Source organism: Diplotaxodon limnothrissa, unplaced genomic scaffold, assembly GCF_057381915.1.
Source record: "Diplotaxodon limnothrissa isolate DT_005_m unplaced genomic scaffold, D_limnothrissa_male_GT1.1 unmapped_scaffold_7, whole genome shotgun sequence".
NCBI classification, from domain to species: Eukaryota; Metazoa; Chordata; class Actinopteri; order Cichliformes; family Cichlidae; genus Diplotaxodon; species Diplotaxodon limnothrissa.
This window is the reverse complement of record NW_028188561.1, coordinates 562958-573870: the sequence shown is the minus strand read 5'-3', so window position 1 is coordinate 573870 and position 10913 is coordinate 562958.

Here is a 10913-nt window from a genome sequence, read left to right as displayed (position 1 = left end):
CATCTGCCCTGAACAATGTGAACCATGATTCATCCGTGAAGCGCACACCTCTCCAACGTGCCAGACGCCATCGGATGTGAGCATTTGCCCACACAAGTCTGTTACGGCGACGAGCTGGAGTCAGGTCAAGACCCCGATGAGGACGACGGGCATGCAGTTGAGCGTCCCTGAGACGGTTTCTGACAGTTTGTGCAGAAATTGTTTGGTTGTGCAAACCAATTGCTCCAGCAGCTGTCTGGGTGGCTGGTCTCAGACGATCTTGGAGGTGAACCTGCTGGATGTGGAGGTCCTGGGCTGGTGTGGTTACACGAGGTCTGCGGTTGTGAGGCCGGTTGGATGTGCTGCCATATTCTCTGAAACGCCTGTGGAGACGGCTTATGGTTGAGAAATGAACATTCAATGCACGGGCGACAGATCTGGTTGACATTCCTGCTGTCAGCATGCCAATTGCACGCTCCCTCATTGCTTGTGGCATCTGTGGCATTTTGCTGTGAGACAAAACTGCACATTCCAGGGTGGCCTTTTGTTGTGGGCAGTCTGAGGTACACCTGTGCACTACTCATGATGTCAGATCAGCATCCTGATGTGGCACACCTGTGAGGTGGGATGGATTATCTCAATATGGCAGATGTGCCCACTACCACACATTTGGACTGATTTGTGACCACTGTTTGGGAGGGATGGTTATATTGTGTATCTGGAATGAATTTTAGGTCTCTACGTCCATCCCATGGGGAATGGGAGCAGTAACAAAGGTGTTGCGTTTATATTTTTGTTGAGTGTAAGAAGAGCAGGAGCACCAGCCCCCATCATGTACACTTTTTACAGAGGCACCATCGAGAGCATCCTGTCGAGCTGCATCACTGTGTGTTTTGGAGCCTGCAATGCGTCCTGTCATAGAACCCTCCAACGCATAGTGAGAGCTGCAGAGAGGATCATTGGTGTCTCTCTCCCCTCCCTCCAGGACATTTACAGCACCCGTCTCACTAAAAAAAGCCCTTTGCATAGCGGCTGATCCCATGCACCCAATTCAAAGCTTCTTCAAGCTGCTGCCGTCAGGGAGGAGACTGCGGAGTCTCCAGGCCAGGACCAGCAGACTGAAGGACAGCTTCATCCATCAGGCTGTCAGGAAGCTAAACTCCCTCCCGATTCTGCCCCCTCTCCCCTCTTCTCCTCCATGGTCTCACTGAACTCTGTCACACACACACACACACACACACACACACACACACACACACACACTCTCTCTCTCTGACTCACTCACTGGCCTGCACCAGTTACAAGTCACTTTGTGGAGCATTGGACTGCCATTACCTCATAAGACTTTGTTGTTACACTATCTTTTACCGTACATTACTAAATCTCCATTTGCACTATTTGCCTATTTGCACTACTCTGCCTGGTTTACACTCAATTTCATTTACCCTTACTTGAACATTGTATATTGTATATTGTATAGCTTTCTTGTTATATGTAAAATTGTATTGTATTTATTTAAATTTTTTACTTTTTAATTATTTTACTTGCATTTTTTAATCATTCTGTTATATTTAAATGTTCATTTGCTATTTCATTTAGGGTTTGAGAGTAACGAAATTTCTATTCTCTGTATGTCCTGTACATGTGGCAGAATTGACAAATAAAGTTGACTTGACTTGACAATAACAACACTGGTCCGGCCGGGTTGAGTCAAACGATGATTTTAATGATCACACGCATAGGAGATGGACACCGTACGCAGACAGCATCAGATCTCAAAATGGTGGAGCATTGATCAAACTCTTATAGCCTCTAGTGGCCCCCACCTAATCATAAAAGCCTAAACATTCACATTCTTTCTCTCACACAGCGCCTAAGCTACGACCTTGGCTCCCTGTTTACCTGCTCCTGCTGAGATGGGGCAGAAAACTCCAGCATGTTCGGTTCTCTTCTAATTAGATAAATAAGGCGATGACTTTCTGCGAACAGTATTTCTTATAACTCAGCAGTATAATGCATCATAAAACAATATCATTCATTCACAATAAATCAGCAGTCTAATGTAATGCAAATCAGTTTAACAAATGCAATAGTTATCACCTTCTAATTCAGGAGAATAATGCAAACTAAAACTACATAATAATTCACAATTTTTAATTAGGGGTCTAACATGGCATAAAGTAATATTATAATCCCACACTCCCCCTGATGAGCTCTTTAGAATAAAGAGATCACCTACACCCTGCAATCCAGAGTTGCCGGGTTCATTTCTTCTCACTCCTGAGGCCCTTTGTCCCCCTGTTGGGTGAACCATATGTGAGATGACCTCTGTGTTTGCGCAGTTCAGATGCAAGAAAAACTATTATTACAACAACAATAGCAGGTACAGATGACACTCCCATCACTCCCCAGTTCTCCCACAGCTTTATTTTGGTGCTACCTTATACCCTTCAGACGTACTCAGACTAGAACCTCTGTCCGAGGAGCTTTTAGCCTTTATTTTATTGCTGCAGCCACCAGTGTCTTCCAATCGGGTGATCCTCTGCTCTTCTTTTTCAACCTCAGGGGTTAGACAACCCTTCAGTCGTTGCACAGATCAGGGGATTATTCTGCCCCGATTTTAAACAACGATCTGTGTATTCTGGGGTCACAGCTGTGTCCCCCAGAGAAAAGAACAGGAACGTGTCCCCCTTTTGACCAAGAGCCTCTCGAACCTCGTCGGTCTGGTGTTCCTGGATTTCCACCAACCCCTTCATGGTTATTGCTGTGTTAATGGGATCCATCCTTTTGAGGTGACTAGCTGGAGCCCAAAATGCCATGACACTTGAACCCAGTTGGTGTCTCGGCAGTCTCCACGTCTATCTCTGCTGCCAAGGATCCTCGTATATCTGTGACCTCATCTGGTGTCTGTTCCTTTCTCTGTAAGAGACAGAAAACCAAAACACCTCTCTTCCTAGCTCCAATAATCTAATGTTGTTATCCATTGTTCCTCTAGTGATTCAAAATCGGTTTAGCACATCATGTTCAGGACCCCCTGACCAGTAACTTATTCTAATCACAATTTAAGTGTGTGTAAGCGTGTTTGCATTTAGCCCTCTGCACTCAAAGTCAATACCTGCAATATATCAGTCCGGACCATCACGCCGAACGAAGCTTATGACCTTCAAAAGACCGAGTGCCAACTCATTATAAGCACATTTGCAGGGTGTGTATGAAAATTATTAAAACCACTCATTTTAACAAAAGACATAAAAAACAAATTAGCCATTTTTAATTCTAACATTTGCCCCCCCCCCTTTCACAAAAATCATGTGTTTCCTTCCGCCTACCGTTCCACGGTTTCCTCGGTGTGGTACTCAGCTTCTCATGAACACAGGCATTTTATCTTCTAAACGCTATTCAGTTCATTTTAATGATTAATGCTTAAACATGGAAATAATGATTTATGCTTCTCCCTGGTTCTCTAAAAAGTCTGGAAACCTTTTGGGTCATTATTGGCTTAAGTTTTACCATACCTAAGTTATTAAAAACACAAATGAAGTCATAAAAATGTTCATATAACCCTTGTTTGATGTTAAAACTCAACTCCCCCCCTTCTGACACATTCCCATGTGTCAATTCAACGGAGCTAGAAAATTAAAGGAAAAGGTTAGTGACCTCATACCTCAGAAAGTATCAGACATTCTCCTATCCAGTGTCGTTGCTCCAGTCCTGTCATCCTGTGCCAGGGAATGAAATCAATTTAATTGTCATGTTAGATCTGTTCAACTCCTGGCTCCGCCCAGAGCCTGCGTCCGCAGAATTGCCAAGAAACAAAACCTGTATTAATATGAAATTCACTTCAATATGAACCTGTTGACTACTTTTGACACGGCAAAGGAAGATTCTCTCCTCCTCGAAGACAGGCACTGACTCCCACTTATCTCCCGGAGCCAACTGTCCCTTATGGAGACACAACATTGCAGCTACAAGGTTCTGCAGATTGTTAAGTTGATCTGTGTGTAATGCTCTGAATCAGGTATGTAATATTAAATGAACAGTGTTGGGTAAGTTACTTTAAAATAGTAACTTAGTTACATTACTAGTTACTTCTCTCAAAAGTAACTCAGTTACTTCAAGTTACTCGTTACTTTCAAAGTAACTAGTTACTAGGGAAAGTAACTTTGGTTTTACTCAGAATTCTCTTGTTAATGTGTTGCTTCCATAACTTTGCCAGTCTTCTAGCTTGCTTACTTGCCACAAGTGCACTGTGCCACCTACCAATAGAAAGGAAAAGATAATGTTCATATTTCCACGAGAGAAATCCCACGCCTGGACCGTCAAATTCTATTTCAAATTCAAATTTTTATTTGTCACATACACAGTCATACACAGTACGATATGCAGTGAAATGCTTACACAACTGCTCGTGACCTAAAGAAAAATGAAAAGGCTATGAATAAGATAGGAAATAAATATGAAAAGGGTAAATTTAACTAGGAAGGAATAAAATAAAAATATATAAATTAAAGTTGAAAATAAAATAACTGTACAACAAAATACACAATACACAGTATAGAAATATATAAGAATGTATGAGAAATATAAATATATATACACAATAACAGCAGCTGTACAAGTATTAAATGGAAATGAAGAATATAATGTCCATGTTGTGCAATCCACATTTGTAAGTGTCTTGTGCAGTGCAAATATGCTTAAAGTGATGAAGTGAAAACAATGTCCAGAATGTCCAGTGTGTGTGTAAGAACCATATGTGTGGGTCAGTACTGTGTGGTGGTGTGATTGAGAGACCGTATCGCCTGCGGGAAGAAGCTCCTCCTCAGTCTCTCTGTGTTGGTCTTCAGGGACCGGAATCGCTTTCCTGACCTCAACAGAGAGAACAGTCTGTTGTTGGGATGGCTGAGGTCCTTCACGATCTTCCTGGCCTTGGTCCAGCACCGCCTGCTGTAGATTGCATTCCAAAGGTTTCTCCATGTAATGATCTGCTAGGGAGTGTGGGGAGCCACAGCCCTGTCCTCTATGGTATCAAGCAGGTATGGAGGAGATCAAAACTCCAGACATCCAGAGGCCCCCAGAACACAAGAGACCAAGGAAGACCCACAGAGGGGCAGCCGCATCACTGTCCCAGTAGGAGCTGAGAGTCCCAGATGAGGGCTCATTCAGCAGCCGCGGAGCAGAAGCCAGGGGGAGTTGCATGTGACGCGCCCGTGAGCTCCGCCGGCAGCCAGCTGTGCCTGAGTGACCGAGCCCCAGGCCGAGAGGCCGGGGGCACCCCACCTCCGAAGTGGCCCGAGCGAGCCCCAATAAGTGGCCGCCAAGGAGTGAGCCGGTGTGTACCCGGACACCCACCCCCAGATACAAAGAACCACCAACGCACCGACACCTGAGGGAGTCCGCCACCAGCAGGGGAAGTGGTGGTGGGTGGAGATGGGCCTCCAAACCTTGGAGGGCCCGAGATGTCCCCAGAGAGGTGGCGTCTGATACCCAACCTGACATATAGACACAGACACACAGGCACACACAGACACAAACATCCATTCCCACCCTCGTGCTCTCATGTGCACTTCACACTCAATCGACGTGGAGACAGACATAAAGAGACGCTGTACACACGATCACACTCCCCAAGCGTACTCTACGAACCGGGTCTAGGTACCCTTGCCCCTGGAGGGGGAAAGTGCACCCAGACCCAGGTGGTGTTACCCTTTTCCCTGCGGTGGGGAGAGGCAGACCGCCCCGACTCCGCAGCAGCAGGGAGGCCCCACACCCCAGACCGCAGTCGGACGGCCGACACCTCCCAGCCCCCCGCTCCAGCAGGCCGCAGAGAACGGGGGTGAGAGAAGACTCCAAACCTCCCTCCACCCGCTCATTGTAGTGTTGATGCATGTGTGTTCTAAGGTGCAATTAAAACCCAGGAGGGCATGGAGCTACCTGCCAGAGAGCAGCAGGTAAGCGCATAGTCCCTCCTGCTAGCCCTCAATGTCTACGTGTATTTAAAATTGAGAGGTGGGCAACGATGCCAGGGGTGAGGTGTACACCCTGATGGTAACTTGGACTCCGTGTATCATGCCCACCCCCAAGATCCTATATGTATGTGTAATGAGGGTGTGAGTAATGTGAATGTCTAAGTTGTGGGATAAAATTGAGGCAGAGGCAGCCAGAAGGGGACAGAGGGGGAGGGTAGCCTCCTCTGCACCCTGGTGACATACCCCTACTCCAAGGCCCTGCATGTGTGGGTGGTTGTGGTGGAGCGGGAAGAGGGAGGCAGCTGGAGATGGGGAGGGAAGGAAGGGAGGGGCAGGTGACCCCTCCCTGGGGCCAGCTCCCCCACTGACCCCAGTAGGCACTCCCATACTCCGCGACCCGCCAGGGAAAGGGGGCTCAGGCCCATCCAGACCGGGGCCCAGCGCAGCAGCGCCCCCCGGCCCCACAGAGCCCGGGACAGTCCACCAGCCCCACCACAGAGAAAACTGCACCCACCCCACCATCCACTCATCTTCCAGACTACATGAGACAATAGACGCCCAGGCTGAGATCTTCCTCCACCTCTCCTGTATCTCCCCCTCCTGCAGAGAGTTCCTGAGGAGAGGAAAGCTCCTGCAAGGTGTGACAATCCCCCCCACCGGTTGAAGAGCCCCACAGACGGCTCGACACATCGGCGGCACCCTGCACCAGGGATGGGCCCCCATGCACCCACCCGCCCAAAACCCCGGCAACACACAAACCAGGACCCAAGGCCCCGAGGCCCGGCCAGGGCCCCGGCCCAGAGACGGAGCGCCCCCAGACCCCCACGCCCATCCCGGACCCACCCAGGGGCAGACAGGCTACCAGCTCAGTAACCCACGTCCATCAGCACAGACCCTCCCCTAGCCCCGCTGCACGCAGCCACGAGGAAATAGTCAGAAATGAGCCCCCAACCGGACATGACCACTACCCCGGGTTGAGCCCCCCAAGGAAGATGCCTCCGGGGAACCCCCCGACGCCCTAAGCCTGTCCCTATCCCCACACCAATCACAACATTGAAGGCGGGACCAAACTATGACCCCCCCACCCCCACTAGGTGATGGAGCTGATCAAAGGAGCCCAGAGCAGTTGATCTGATGTGGTGGCCGAGGCTGTATCAAAACTAATGTAATCTAATAGATAATTTCTATATTGGTTAGAATTAAGATTGTTTTTATTTTTCCAGTTCATGAGGACAGTTTTCTTGGCTATGCATAGGGCAGTGAAAACCATATGGGCTATATTCTTTTCTGAAGTGACATTATCTAAGCTGCCCAACAAACACACTAAGGGGGAAGTTGGAATGTTACATTTCAGACACTTTGATAAGTCTTCACATATCTTGCGCCAAAACTTCTGCACTGGTGGACAGAACCAAAGAGCGTGAATGCAATTGGTGTATTGCTTTGACAGTGTGAGCAGTTGTTGGAAGATGTAAAGCCCATCTTGAACATCCGATGACCTGTAAGTTCAACATCATTAACTTCATAGCACCCACCCAGCTGTATAGAAACTCCGTCATGCTAGCTAGCACGCAGTACGGAAAAAGTCAGAATAACGAAAATAAACTCCACCTAAACTTGGTTCATATCTGACCCAGAGAGACTGCAGGTCATAACTTCTTACCTGAAGTTCAGTTCACACTTGGACCGGCGGCCGCCTCGGGTCTCTTTTCCTTCTGCGTCCCCTTTCTCCAGCCCGAGAACATGTTGCTTTCTCTCATCCACCTGCTGGCCTCCACCACTTGCTAATGTTACTGAATCTGTGGAAGCTCCACAATAGCCACCACACGAAATAACGAGTAACGACCCTATCTAAATCCCAGTAACGACTAACGCGTTCCTGATTTTGGCATAATAACTAGTTACCGTGCTCGTTACCACAATAATAACGTAGTTACTTTAACGCGTTACTTAATAACGCGTTAGTCCCAACACTGTAAATGAATGTTGTTTAATTAACTGCCACTACTTAAAACTTAAAAGATATAACTGAATAAAAAATCACAAAGAAAAGCATGATATCAGTGTTATGTAAGCGCGTGCGGCCTTCTATGCTCAAAGTCACTCCAGTCCATAGATCAGCCAAACATCGCGCTGACTGTAGCTTTTAACCCTTATTAACTTGAGCACAACTCTATAATGAGCAACAAACTGCAATATGTATAAAAATGATCATGGTTACACCTGCAAGGAAAGATCATACTGTGGTGGACCACTAGAGGGCTCCACTCACACCCAGTGTATAGGAAGTGTGTTCCTGTGTTTTGTGGCGCGATATGCGCAGTTCATGTTGGAGACGAATAAAGAAGGAGTGAGAACTGAGAGCTCTGTGTCGTTGATGCTTACCTCCACATTGGTGACCCCTGACTCGAGCATGCAACGGGCCGCAGATAACACAGACTCCGCTATGGATGCATCAGCGGCCGCCGGACCTCCGCCTCCTGTTACAGCTACGTTCGCTGTGGCGCTGAAACTGCCGGACTTTTGGCTCCATGACCCCCCGTCATGGTTTGTACACGTGGAGGCTCAGTTCGCCCTTCGCGGCATCTCGGCTGACGACACGAAGTATCACCATGTGGTGGCCTCGCTCGACCCGCTGGCCACCCGTCGCGCGATGGCGCTCCTCCGGGACCCACCCGCCCAAGGGAAATACGCTGCCATCAAAGAGCTGCTTCTTCGGCGCTACGCCTTCTCCGACGCTGAACGAGCCGAAAAGCTCCTCAATCACGTCGGGGTCACCAATGTGGAGGTAAGCATCAACGACACAGAGCTCTCAGTTCTCACTCCTTCTTTATTCGTCTCCAACATGAACTGCGCATATCGCGCCACAAAACACAGGAACACACTTCCTATACACTGGGTGTGAGTGGAGCGTGTTGGACCACTAGAGGGCTCCACTCACACCCAGTGTATAGGAAGTGTGTTCCTGTGTTTTGTGGCGCGATATGCGCAGTTCATGTTGGAGACGAATAAAGAAGGAGTGAGAACTGAGAGCTCTGTATCGTTGATGCTTACCTCCACAATATGATTATTCTGACACCTTTAAATACACTCAACAAAAATATAAACGCAACACCTTTGTTACTGCTCCCATTCCCCATGGGATGGATGTAGAGACCTAAAATTCATTCCAGATACACAATATAACCATCCCTCCCAAACAGTGGTCACAAATCAGTCCAAATGTGTGGTAGTGGGCACATCTGCCATATTGAGATAATCCATCCCACCTCACAGGTGTGCCACATCAGGATGCTGATCTGACATCATGAGTAGTGCACAGGTGTACCTCAGACTGCCCACAACAAAAGGCCACCCTGGAATGTGCAGTTTTTTGCGCTATTGGGGGTCTGGGGACCCAGAACCGGTCAGTATCTGGTGTGACCACCATTTGCCTCATGCAGTGCAACACATCGTCGCATGGAGTCTATCAGATTGTCAATTGTGGCCTGTGGAATGTTGGTCCACTCCACTTCAATGGCTGTGCGAGGTTGTTGGATATTCGTGGGAACTGGTACACGCTGTCGTATACGCCGGTCAAGCACATCCCGAACATGCTCAATGGGTGACATGTCCGGTGAGTATGCTGGCCATGCAAGAACTGGGACATTCTCAGCTGCCATCTGCCCTGAACAATGTGAACCATGATTCATCCATGAAGCGCACACCTCTCCAACGTGCCAGACGCCGTCGAATGTGAGCATTTGCCCACACAAGTCTGTTACGGCGACGAGCTGGAGTCAGGTCAAGACCCCGATGAGGACGACGGGCATGCAGTTGAGCGTCCCTGAGACGGTTTCTGACAGTTTGTGCAGAAATTGTTTGGTTGTGCAAACCAATTGTTCCAGCAGCTGTCTGGGTGGCTGGTCTCAGACGATCTTGGAGGTGAACCTGCTGGATGTGGAGGTCCTGGGCTGGTGTGGTTACACGAGGTCTGCGGTTGTGAGGCCGGTTGGATGTGCTGCCATATTCTCTGAAACGCCTGTGGAGACGGCTTATGGTTGAGAAATGAACATTCAATGCACGGGCGACAGATCTGGTTGACATTCCTGCTGTCAGCATGCCAGTTGCACGCTCCCTCATTGCTTGTGGCATCTGTGGCATTTTGCTGTGAGACAAAACTGCACATTCCAGGGTGGCCTTTTGTTGTGGGCAGTCTGAGGTACACCTGTGCACTACTCATGATGTCAAATCAGCATCCTGATGTGGCACACCTGTGAGGTGGGATGGATTATCTCAATATGGCAGATGTGCCCACTACCACACATTTGGACTGATTTGTGACCACTGTTTGGGAGGGATGGTTATATTGTGTATCTGGAATGAGTTTTAGGTCTCTACGTCCATCCCATGGGGAATGGGAGCAGTAACAAAGGTGTTGCGTTTATATTTTTGTTGAGTGTATATATATATATATATACTTACATTTCTTTGTGTCTGATGGTGTTGACAAAAACCTTGCACTTCCCCAGCAAAAACATAAATTAAAAAACACCTGGGAGATTGTACCAAAACATACTCAGACAGCCAAAACTTTGTGTAACAATTATATGTAAATATGTTTTGAAAAATCAAAAAATAACTTTTTTACCTGTTTTGTCCCTAATCTCAGGAATCGCTGAAATGCGAACTGCCAAGAAAAAGAATTGCATTTTTTTTTTAAATTTAAATTTAACCCTATTACAACTGTTGTGAAAATAATGCAGCATTTCATATAACACCATATCAACAGTCAAACATGGTGGTGGTAATGTGATGGTCTATGGCTGTTTTGCTGCTTGAAGACATGGACGACTGTAATTTGGAACCATGAAATCTGAAATGTTTAAGTGTGACAAATATGCAAAAAAGCTCCTGAGAAATCCAGATGAGGTTAAATCCTTTTCACATTCAATGAAAGATTGAGAAACATTTCCTTTTTTACAT